Genomic DNA, 12,456 nt, shown 5'->3' with positions numbered 1-12,456 from the left:
CTTTGACATTATACCTGGAAAAAAAAATTAAGAAATTCAAATACTTTTACAATTTCACAGTTTTGTTTTCGATTTATGACCATAATTTGTCGTCAATCAAAAGACCATTCACATTTCATCCAAAACTCCGAAAGCCATTCCAAGACCGATCTCGCTTGCACCAAACCTTAATTCACTCGCTTGCACGGGCGCTCTTTGCCTTAACTCAAGGAAGGAACCATGCTCCACAACCAACTCTAGCTTAGTGTACAGACATCGCATACGATCGCGAGAGAACGAGAATCGAAGGAAAAGCCGCATCGTCAGGTTGGTGGTAGTATTTCGCTCTCTCATTTGGCGTCTCAAGCTCAAGAAGGCAGCAGCAGCAATTTTCTTCTGGCTCGGCAAGCGTCCGAACCCGACGAGCCGCGATCCCCTTTTAGTCTACTCGCGAAAGCTATCGAAGGCGCACACAGGCGGTTTTCTCTCTCAGTATTGGCACCTTTTTCTTTGGAGGCTTTGTGGCTTTTGATCAGTCAACAGTTTCACCATCAGTAGTCCGTTGCAGCAGCAGCAGCAAGAGAGTGAAAACACGCGCGTCAAACAGGAGTTGTGTAATACCTTGCTGACGGTATATGTATTCGGTTGATCGTGAAGACCCGGACCCGAAACTCTCTCTCCGACCATCTATCCCACTCACAGTTGGGGGTCCAGACGCAAGTTATTGCGTGAAAAGTGCAGTGAAAAGTTGCAGAACCCTGGAAGAAACCGGGCTAAAGGAAACCGATTGAAGGGGGTTGGAAAAGTGGAAAAAAAATAGTGAGGCAACGGAAAGTGAGTAGCAGCAATCGCGTTTAGACGGTGAAAGAAAGCAGAAAAAGTTAATTGAAACAAAATTAAATTGAGTCTGTGCCGGAGAAAAGCTATGTGCTAGGCTCCACGTGCGCTTCGAAAGGAAATAAAAGTGTGTTTTTGCGCAAAACAGTGAGCAGATTACGAGACCGTGAAGGGAAATCCTGCAACTCAACTAAGCCAGCTAGTGTTTTCAAGTGGTAAATTCAAACCGAGAATAATCGATGAGTGAGAAGGTGGTAACACTACTCGACAGTGAAATTGATGTGTTGTTGTGCGGAATCGTGATGAGGAAAGGAAAATTAAGAATCGTTCGGTGCGGATGTTGTGAAAATCTGGGTGTTGAAGGCTCTTGTGTTTCGCAGCGGAGAGAAGTTCGTCCTTCTGGTTGGGAAGGGGGGATCTATCAAGGAAATAATTTGGAAATAAGGGGGGGGGGGGCAATTTTGTAGAATAGAAGCTCATGTCATAACAAAAGACAAGCTTGGAGTTTGGGTGCAACTTTTTTTACTTGAAAACAATAAAATGGTCTCTATAACGAACAATTTGATTTCATTGACATAGTTGGACTGTTTTTAAATAATTTTATTATTTATATAAATGGAAAACTTGGAAAATAATGCAAAGATACAAACTCGCATTTCGATGTGGAATTTATGAATCTAGTATCTTATAAGCGTTTCATCGAATAATTAATGCATAATTAATCTTAGTAAAAAAATCTTATTCGAAAATGTTTTGCAAAATTTTAATAATTCAAAATTTTGCAAAAAAAATTCGAGCAAGATTTTTTTATGTTATTAAGAATCATATTTAGAAATCTGATAAAAAAAAATCAGATAAAAATTTAAGAAAATACAGGAAGTGACATATTTTAATTTTCATTGAATCGTCAATCTTGCATAAAGTTGCGTTTGCGATTGAAACAATTAAAAAAATTGTTTTTCAAGAATTATGGTCCAAAGATTTTTTAATTAATGTTTGAAACAAATTTTTTTGAATACTTTGAATAATGTTTTTGCAATATGCAAAAGTATTTTTTGGCTTTGAAATCTATTCATGACGATGGTATTTATTTAACCCAAAATCCATTAATGGTCTTAATACATTTCATTCTGATTATTCAGAATTAAATTCGACAAACCTATTTCTATCAAGTTTATAAAATAACTTCGTATCAACATGATTTACATTCCCAAGAACGAGAAGAAATTGTGAGCTTTAAATCCGGTTTTGAAATTTCAAGGACACTCAAATTATGTTTTTTCTAAATTAAATGCATTTTTTTTTTATTAATTGGATAAGAGTAATCTGAAACCCTTGTGCAATAGAAAAGCGAAAATCCAGTTTTTTATTTATTTAATTCTACAATTTGAATAAATTGATATATGCCTTGAAATTGAATGTTGGTCGATTTCAAGAATCAAACAATTTGAAATCGATAAGTTTGAAAATGTTTATACAGATTATTTTGTTATATCATTATTAAGGAGACTTTCAGCCTGGGCTGGTTTGTCTCCTTATACAGATTAAGATCTGCAACCAAAAATGTTATATTACAGCACAAATAAAGTAATCGATCTCCGAAAATATCTGAGAAGCAAAATTCATCCAATTTTGACTAACCCCCACCTACTTTGAAAATAAATTAAATTCCATAGAATTTATAAATATAAAAACGATTAAAATCATTAGAACGTGAAGTGAAAATAACAAAGTTCTGTGTTTCAATATGCAAAATTTAAAAATGTGTTTCTACACTTGAATAATTTAGGAAGAAAAAAAACTGGTAGTTAGCACTCCACAGCTGCCCAAAAATGTACCAATCACACATCTACGTTCAAATATATTTGCTTTAGCTTGTGCATACTAAATCCCATTTTCAGATACCACGACTTATCCTTATTTAAACAAAACTCAAATCAACTTCTTCTTCTTATTCGAATTTCAAGCTTATTGCTTAGAGCATATTAGCTTATTGCGTGCTCTCAACTTAGTGTTCTAAATGCACTTCCACAGTTATTAATTGAGAGCTTTCGATGCCAATACCAATGCATGAATTTGTATATTGTGTGACAAGCACAATGATACTCTATGCCCAGGGAAGTCGAGAAAATTTCCAACCCGAAAGATTCCCTCGACCGAACCGGGAATCGAACCCGTCGCCTCCGGCTTGGTAATACCGTGCCTTTATGAGGCTCCTAAAACAGTAATCAAGCTCAACCTGAATAAACAGTAATTCTGGATCATTTTAAATCATTCCTCAAAAAGAGACTAGTTCAACAACTGAAGAATGTTAATGTATTTAAGTCATAATTCCTAATTCAAATTTTTTTAATCATAATCTTGTCATTTTGAGATTAAAGTTAAATTAATGTTAACTGATAGAAGAATAAGCCATTCAAAGGAAAGATCAACAATGAACAATGAACAACATGCAGGAAACAGAAGAAAGGGAAGAAATTTGATTGAATTTTTGTTTGTGTAATATACACATTTTAAGATCATTCGTGGTAAGAGATAACTCGTGACCTTGAGCGTGGGGGATGCTAACCACATAACTGGATTCGTCCCCTGTTGATTGAATTTCAAATTATTTAATTTCAATATAAATTTCACAAATTGCTACCATGATTTTTTGCCAAAAATTGTAGTGAATTTAAACAAAAGTAGGTGATTTCAGGAGATGTTAAATTCCTAGTCTTATTTGAATACACACTAAGAAATAACTAATTTTACACCTGTCGGAATCCGTCTTTGACATAAAAGATGCGACGTAAACAAACATGTCATGTAATATTAAGTGCTCCGAGACTGAAAAGTACGTTGCTCGCCGAAAAGTACGTTTGATTGAGCTATATTTTGCGTCTGTTATGACCCAAATTTATGTCAAAATTGACGCTCGTACATGTCACTCTCAGAACATGAATTTTCTAAGTGTGCAGACTACCGGAAGTGACCCATTTTGCCAACTTTTCTCCATTATTGGGAGAAACCACCAGTTATGTTTGGCCTTATATGTGACTGCTGGTGATCTACAGTAATGAAGAGGAGTGGATGATATGCTAGAAAGCCAAGAAAATTCAATAAAAACCCATCCTGTGTAGACTATGGAGATAGCCCATTTTGTCCCTATTATCCTCACAACTATTCAACAACGAATTATTATCAATTTGAAAACTGCCGATAGGTTTCAGACGTTAAACAAAGTAATTCAGTCATAAAGTTGAAGGAATCTATTAACCCTTGAATCGCATAGTGTATGCCACAATGAGTAGCCCATTTTGCATAATTCTTATCAATGCTCATTATTTAAGGGAATTATTAATAATCTTGAATACTGCCACTTAATTTCAGACTAAAATCATTAATATTTTTAAGTATAAAAGACCATAAAATCAGTTGGAGCATATGTAAATCGGAATGTGAAGACCACGGAAACTAGGCCATTTTTCCCTATTCTTCCCAAAACTAAATCGTTAAAGGAATTGAAAACAACTTTGAATACTGTCTGTCAGATTTTGGAAAGATGGGGCAAACAGGGAATCATTCCGTGACCATCGTAATCCAATGAATGCTCCAATCGATTCTAGGGACTTTATCACACAGTTATGCCAATGATTGATTCTATGGATTTCGATTTAACACAATTCAAAAGCAACAAACTAATTGATGCTTGCTGAAAACTCTTTGGCACTACGCAAAAGATCCTCAGAAAAATCTTTTTATACTCAAATGTGATCATTGATTTGGCATTGCATTTGTTGGTAGACAAGCTATAAGAAATCAATCATGTAAAAATCAAGAAATTCAATGATCTTAAAGTTATATTAGGATTATGATTGAAAGAACCACTCAAATTTCGAGAAAGGAGTCATTTACATAGAAAAATTATTGAATTGATTTTTTTTTTGTATGGTGAATTCTGACTTTTTACTTGCTTTACTTATTATAGTGGGGGTGGTAAATTGAGTACTAGAACGCTCAATTTTTTTTCCCAAACGATGACCTGAAATGTGAGGAATCGCCAGGCAAAAAATAAGTGCTTTTGAACATAATTTATTCCTGATGATGACAGATAAATATTTAGACCAAGCCAGCCTTTATCTTTTTCATCATAGCATGTAAAGATAAAAATCCTTAAGCTTGGGATTTTAAAATGTTTCCCACTTAATGTAACAATCCCAGATAACACGCTAAATCGCCTTTTTGCAATAAACGGCTGATACACTAGAGTGTTTCATTCTGGAAAAAGATTGATATTTTTGATAGGCCACCCCCTAGTCCAGTTCATAACACAAAAACAAACATCTGTGCAAAGAATCAGCTAAATTGGAGGTCGCGCCAACGATTTCAATTTTGTTCGGGATTTTCGTCAAATTAGTATGGGAGAAAATGATGACCCACTAAAATCATTCTAACTTTTTTCCTAATGAACCGATTTGCATGATCTTAAAATATGTTATACTTCAAACTATAATAAACAACTTTGTTCAAGGCGATTGGATGCTTCAGAAAACAGAAATTGGCTTTCGGAACCCAGATTGCAGATAAACCTTGATTTGAGCAGAAATGCAGGTATGCTGATTGGGCATATTTCATAGTATGCTTTGCCAGATTTTTTTTACCCCAATGTTTATAAATATATTGTGCTGTCATCTCTAGATACAAAAGTGCCATGGAGTTGAGAAGTGATACGGAGAAGTGGTTGATCGGTCAGCCCACTACCAGGTTCACCGGTGGAAAAATTCCGAGTAACCGAGAAGTACTACAGCTCTTCTTTTTTCATCGCGCACAATCTCGCTCCACGATACGATAATGCTTCTGGAAGGTGGTTCAATTGGCAGAACAAGTTTGGGTCAGGGCTCGTATCCCAATGAGGAAAACCAGGCTTTGGATAAACTTCATGATGGGTGGACAAACTTAAAAAAAAGTATTTCTCGCATTGACGATAAATTTGTTCAGCAAAGAACGAAGGATTGGACAACCTTTTCGATATGGCTCATTCGAATGCCTTGGAAATGATTACGGAAGCAGAAGATCGCGAATTTATTTTAGCGCAGAGAGAAAAGGAATACCAGGATTCATGTTGGGCTCCTACAGCGAGGCATGTGATGACGGCAAGAGTCTGAAGGAACCGGAAATCAAGGAGAGGGCCGGAAAACGCATCAATCAAACAGCAGCTATCAATCCATACTCTGAAGTGTACAACGAAAAATTAAGGTTTATTGAATGTGTAGGATAATCTTTATCGAGTGTTTTAAAACACAGGCGACGATCGATGTCGTATCGCGAAGCGAGATTGTGCGCGATGAAAAAAGAAGAGCTGCAGTACTTCTCGGTTACTCGGAAGTTTTCCACCGGTGAACCTGGTAATGGGCTGACCGATCAACCACTTCTCCGTATCACTTCTCAACTCCATGGCACTTTAGGTTCATTAGGAAAAAAGTTAGAATGATTTTAGTGGGTCATCATTTTCTCCCATACTAATTTGACGAAAATCCCGAACGAAATTGAAATCGTTGGTGCGACCTCTTAACGTTGATCAATTTAGCTGATTCTTTGCACAGATGTTTGTTTTTGTGTTATGAACTGAACTAGGAGGTGGTCTATCAAAAATATCAATCTTTTTCCAGAATAAAACACCCTACTGATACACGGCTAACATAGCGCATTAGACTGATGCAAAATTTGACATTTTCGCTCCACAGTGCTCAAGCGGTTCCATATCAGGTCTAGATTAGCCTCCCAAGGTTTGAACTCATTTGGTAAGAAACTGACCATTTGAAGTTTATATGGGATTTACTATGGGGAAACCAAATTTTTCTTCGTAGTCTTCTATTCTTCTTCCTTATTGCACCGTTAAAAATATATATAGTTATTCTTATGGAAAATTTTCTCAGCTACAACTTTGCCCCATATTGTTTTTTCAGCCAAACATCAAATTAAATAGTTATTACTTATTTAAGAGATTGATAATCTTATTGCATGATCAAGCAACTGTTTTGTGGGCAACACTGTATTCTGCAATGTGACATAGTAGCCATGATGTTTTAGCTCTATTCTACGCGCCAGAAACACCAATGTTGCCTGCTGAGCAGTTGATTAAGCATAATCATAAGACAATAGTGACTTGAATCATTAATAACTTTTGATCCTTACATTTTATCGAAAAATAATCTTCAAAAAAGTTGTAGCTGTGAAAATTTACTACAAGTGCAGTTATTAATTTTAAGAGCAGAGTAATACGGTGAATTATTAGATAGATATGAACACAAAATTTGATTTTCCCATAGTAATTGCCATATGAACTTCAAATGGTTTTTGCCAAGTCAGTTTCTTACTAAATGAGTTCAAATTTTGGAAGGCTAATCAGGAACCAAATAAGAACCGTTTGAACACTGTTTAGCGAAAATTTGAAATTTTGCATGAGTCTAATAGGGCATGCTAAGCTTTATACCTCGTTCACATTACAGCCTATATCACGCACTCATACATAAGGTTTCTAGTCAAAACTAGATGTATGAGTGAGAGCGTATATCACGTGATATTATATTATATTAACCACATATATTATATTATTATATTAACCACATATTGCCCTAATATTGCAAGAAGACGAATTAGCGGGCTTGTTGGTTACTTGGGATGTTTCGGTTATTTATTCAAGTCAAGCTTTTGAAAATTATCAAACAGAGCTTTCAATTTTAGAATATTGGAAAATCTGCCATGATCCAGAATCTCGATTTTTTTAAGCATGGAATTTTTTGGATTCCTCCAAGTTATCTCATGTACGAAGAAAAGTGCAAATGTATTAGGTATGCTTGTATACTCAGAATTTTCTGCTTTCTAATAAACACATAGGAGGGATGGGTTTTTCAATATGTGGAATACATTTTAATAACTAATTGCCTGGTTTAACGGCTTTCTCAGTCTTAAACACACGAACGACTACTATGTAATCTGTCCTACATGGAAAACCTCAGGTTGATTACATCGTAGCCGTAAGAGTTTTTAAGACTAAGAAAGCCGTTAAACCAAGCAATTCCGCTCAAGTCCCAGTCGTCACCATTCAATAACCTATTTTAATTCAATTTGGATACCTTGTCATAATACTGGCCTTTGAAGTTTATTCTTCAAACGAGTACATAAATATAAATAGACTGAAGTCGCATTTTACGTGGATTTTCGGATGCATAGGTTATGTTTCACGTGGATTTTGAAATCAAAATGGTTTTTTTTTTAACTTTAACACGGTTTTCGAAATGACGATGCGCCAACACAGTATAAGGAGAGCAATAATATTTAGAACACCCAAATGACTATAAATCTAATAAGCTGCATTAGGAAACATCAAAATGGCTTTAAAATGGCAAAATATTTTTAAAAACACAGACCTTATTGGCCTCATAACTTTTTTAAGGCGATACAGACTATACAGAATGGAAACCTTTGCACTGATGCCTCGTCACTCTGGAATTTAAATACTGACCATTGGTGGTGGGGGGATACCCCTCACCATCCCTCTCCAACATGGGGAGTTTGGTAAAGAGAGATGATCAACCCGATTCGTACCTTCCTTTAAGTTGTTCTTGCTCATTTCTACTCTTTATATACAATTGTCATACTGCCGTACTCTAATGGAACTATCAACTCTATGCTTTCATCTCCTCATCTATCGTATAAAAATGACCACTTTAGTCTGTTATTTGAAAATAGCATCTTCAACTAAATTAAATACATATCAATTTCTCCCCAAATTAATAAAAAGCATGGAAAATTGTCGGAGCTCCTATAACCCATCTGAGGACAACTCAAGACCCACCTGACCCAGATTGAGAAACATTGATCCAACCTCTACAGGGTGCGTGCGGTATTTTTGCACTGAATTCAAAATAAATATCTGAAGATGAAAACTTCAATAAGGATCAAAAAATTAACCGGAAGAATAACAGATGGTATCGCATACGGTTAATTTTTTGATTCTTATTGAAGTTTTCATCTTCAGATATTTATTTTGAATTCAGTGCAAAAATACCGCACGCACCCTGGACGTACTGAAGTTCCAATCGTCATGTCAACCAAGTTTCCGACGCACGTGATGGTTCTAGACGTTGTATCAAGGGAAAGAGATGTAATGTCCCCAAAGTTTTTTGAGCAAGGGCTGAAGGTAACAGCCGACGTTTTGAAAAACGTTGTTGTACCGTGGATGGAGAAGGGGCATTTGGCCATCATTTTATCATCCAGCAAGATGGAGCTGCAGCTCACAATGCGAAGAAAACGCAGAGTTATGGGCGAAAGAAGTTTGGTTTTCTAGCAGTCCTGATGCCAATGCTCTGGACTACCTTGTGGGGCATCGTAGAATGGGATACCAATAGAGCACCTCACACAACAGTTGATTCGCTAAAATCAGAAATTATTATGAAAAACATAATTTTTTGCAAAAATACCGCACGCACCCCACATGGAAGAGTTCATGAAGAGTTTTTAGAGTGAATCGAATCGTTTCCCTTAAGGTCCTTTAAAAAAACTATTATGACTATTATGGCGTTTTAAGACTTTTATGAAACATTAATACCAATTTTACCCATTAATTCAACGGCTATTTTGGTAGTTTAAAAATCTAACAAAGCGATTTTTGGTCTATTATCGATGTTAAAGCAATTTTGGCGAGGCTATTTTTTAGGTTTTAAGGCCTTTTAACCATTTTAAAGCATTTTTTTAGTTAGGTAGGTTTCAATTCTGCACGTTGTTGTTTCATTTTCATACGTGTTCTTGACATGTACATGTTTACTTTGGAGATGAGAACTTAAGAGGGTTAGATTTAAATAGGCCTTTAGTGGGGATGACACTGATGAAGACTGCATATTGTAGTCGAAATACGTATCTGTCATGGATACAAAATGCTGAGTTGAATTAAATAAAAATAATGATAACCTTTTGTGCTCTTATGAATATTTCACTAACAGTCCAATTTCATTACATTCTATATTTTAAATTTAGGTTGTCCATGTAATTCTGCATTCTTGTCCATTTTGGAGTTTCTCATGCCAATTTTGATTTTTTAAGGACCATTTTAATGTTTTAAGATCATTTTGGCGATCGCAGCATTATTTTGGAGGTCTTCAAACCGGTTAGGACTATTGTCAACCAATTCGATATATTTAAGAGCGGGGTTTATGCTCTTACGCCAGTAGCAGACTTTTAGCGTTTCAAGGTCAAGGGGAGCAAATGGCATTTCTCAAAATGGGTTGCAATCAACGAATGGTAGAGAATCGCTGCACTTTTACTGGTGCTTTTGTTCGCACCATTAAGCTCTGCAAAATTAAAAATATACCCAGTTTTTTTGTAGCGCTCATAAATTATTTATCCAATCAAAAAAGTATTTCTCATTGGACCTAAATCTAGTTCAATCAGTTGATTTTATTGCCATTGCATATGTCCTGAGGACTTGGCAGAATTTAAAATTGTCTTCTGATAAAATTTCACATACTTAACTGATTGTCCCTTCCCTTATCTGTATGTTGATTGATATCTAGAGTTGTTCCAATATAACGATGCTTTAAGCTTCAAATGATAGGTACATATTCAACGGCTAATTTGACATAATGAAAAATGCTTCAACAAGTAATGAACCAGGCATATTGTGAAGTGTAATTAATTGTATTAATGGTGCTCAAGGGCTAATATCCAGAAAAAAAAAGTGAACAAGTGAAGAATCTATTTCAGAAGAAAACCGCCGAATTTTCCAGACCACGATTCCGCGAACATGATCGAACTGTGTGGAGAAGTGTTACCAACCTTCCGAAATCTTTCAAAACCAAAACTGTTCAGCTAGTGCAATTCGGAGGGAGCGAACATGGTGAAACGCGCCTTGTGAGAACGTCTAGGACTGATCGTGTTTTAATATGCAATAGAACAACAACCGCAACAGCCACTAACAAGAAGAAAGGAAACAATGAAATCAAATCGAATCAAGCAACACTTGCCTGAAAATTGTGTTTTTTTTAACGAAGCAGTCAGTGGCTCAGTGATTGAGACTCGAGTGTGCACAACCGGTGAACAGCACTGAGGAAATTGTGAAAGTTTCAATCCTGTGTCTCTCCCTCCGATGAACAATTTTTCTTCTAACATATATAGAAGAAATACACCATTTCGAGCACCCCGAATAAATAGATTCGTGCAAAGATCTTGCTGAAGACTCCTACCGAAGTCGGTAGGGTTGGGAAATTTGTTTATCCAATAACACACGCACACTCAACCGATAGACTAACCGACTGACGTAAGGCTGCCTCCGTTTAGAGTGATCGACGATCGAGAGAGAGAGAGAGAGAGAGAGAGAGAACGACAGACAAGAAAATATTTCGCGTTTATGGAATTAATTGGCTGTTTAGACTGGCAGCGTCGGCGGTGGCGTCGGCTTGGAAAAACAAAATTATTATGAAAAATTCAAAACCAAACAAAACGGAGCGATTACGTGTGCGTGTGCTGATGGTGTGCACGGTGTGGCCGTCATAGCTCATCTTTTAATTGAAAATTTAGAGTGTGAAAACTGTGGCAGTCCTCGAAAAAAAAAAAACGTTAATTTGGGCAAGTGGAAGAGAATAAACAAGATCAAGAAGAGCGACGACGAGGACGACGCCGATTGAATTGGGTGGATAAATTACGACATTTTAAAGCAGTGGCGCTGTGGTATGTGGTTGGGCGGTTCGAGGTAAATTGCAACGTGCTTGGCGACGGTACGGAAGGGTGAGTTGGGGTTGGGCTTGGACACCGAGGAGAAGTGAGAGGGAAACCTGTGTGACTTGCGAAAATACGGTGCTGCCAATGGAAATTGATTGAAAGTGATTTAAAAGCATATTAGTCGGCTGGTTTGTAGCTGGTTAATTAGTTTACTCATGTCATTAGCTACTGATGACAGTGATGACGTTGGTTGTAAGTGTCTTGGATTACTTGATGCAGCACTCATAGACTGTGTAAAATTTTCCTAGATTGTCTTAATACTCAAACAGATTTATGCTCGAATAAGCGTGGCATGAACTGTCAAGTAGCCAGTCACCGTGGATGTTCCATTCACCGTGGTTTGTTTAAGTAAGTTCTATAACTTTTGTGAAATAGTGTGAAATATCACATTTATACCAGACACGAACAAAATAGAACTATTGAAATATGGGGGAGTGGGAGTAATTTCATACGTGACTGTTTACGTTACAAAAAATATATCACGAAAAATAGGATTTCTTTAAACAAATCGGATATAAAAATATTTCTCATTTAGGAACATAAACATTTTATATTTCAATCATGCATATTTTGATCTGTTATAAAACTATTCTTCAATAAAAATGTGTTAGAAGTATGTTGATTTGATCTGTTCACTAGAGCTGGATTTTTTTTTGTCTGGTGATTGCGAAAAGTATTTCAAATCCTAGAAAAACATGTTGATGTTAGTAAACCTGCGGTATGAAATACCAAATTCGGACATCAATGCATCAACTACATCTTACGTTGGAAGTCTTGGGTTTGATCCTCATATCCTGTGGAAGCTGCACATTCGATTGAACCAGCCCCAGGCTGAAAGCCTCCCTAATAAAGATAAATCAATCAATCAATCATTCGATTGAA

The 12,456-nt window shown here is 36.3% G+C and overlaps 1 protein-coding gene across 1 annotated transcript in view; it reads left to right on the top strand.

Annotated features, from left to right (window-relative positions):
• The first annotated feature begins 423 nt into the window (after nt 1–423).
• The window catches only part of exp (expansion), a 279,003-nt gene continuing 266,970 nt past the window's right edge, over nt 424–12,456 (top strand). Inside the window, exon 1 of the mRNA XM_065226010.1 lies at nt 424–1,031. The gene's annotated coding sequence lies outside the window, so the exon portion shown is untranslated. The remainder of the gene's footprint in view (nt 1,032–12,456) is intronic.

This window comes from Ochlerotatus camptorhynchus, unplaced genomic scaffold (genome assembly GCF_037179485.1).
Source record: "Ochlerotatus camptorhynchus isolate MF236.1 unplaced genomic scaffold, CSIRO-AGI_Acam_v1.1 ptg000243l, whole genome shotgun sequence".
NCBI lineage: Eukaryota > Metazoa > Arthropoda > Insecta > Diptera > Culicidae > Ochlerotatus > Ochlerotatus camptorhynchus.
The sequence above is the reverse complement of the archived record's forward strand: the minus strand, read 5'-3'. Positions and strand labels throughout refer to the sequence as shown.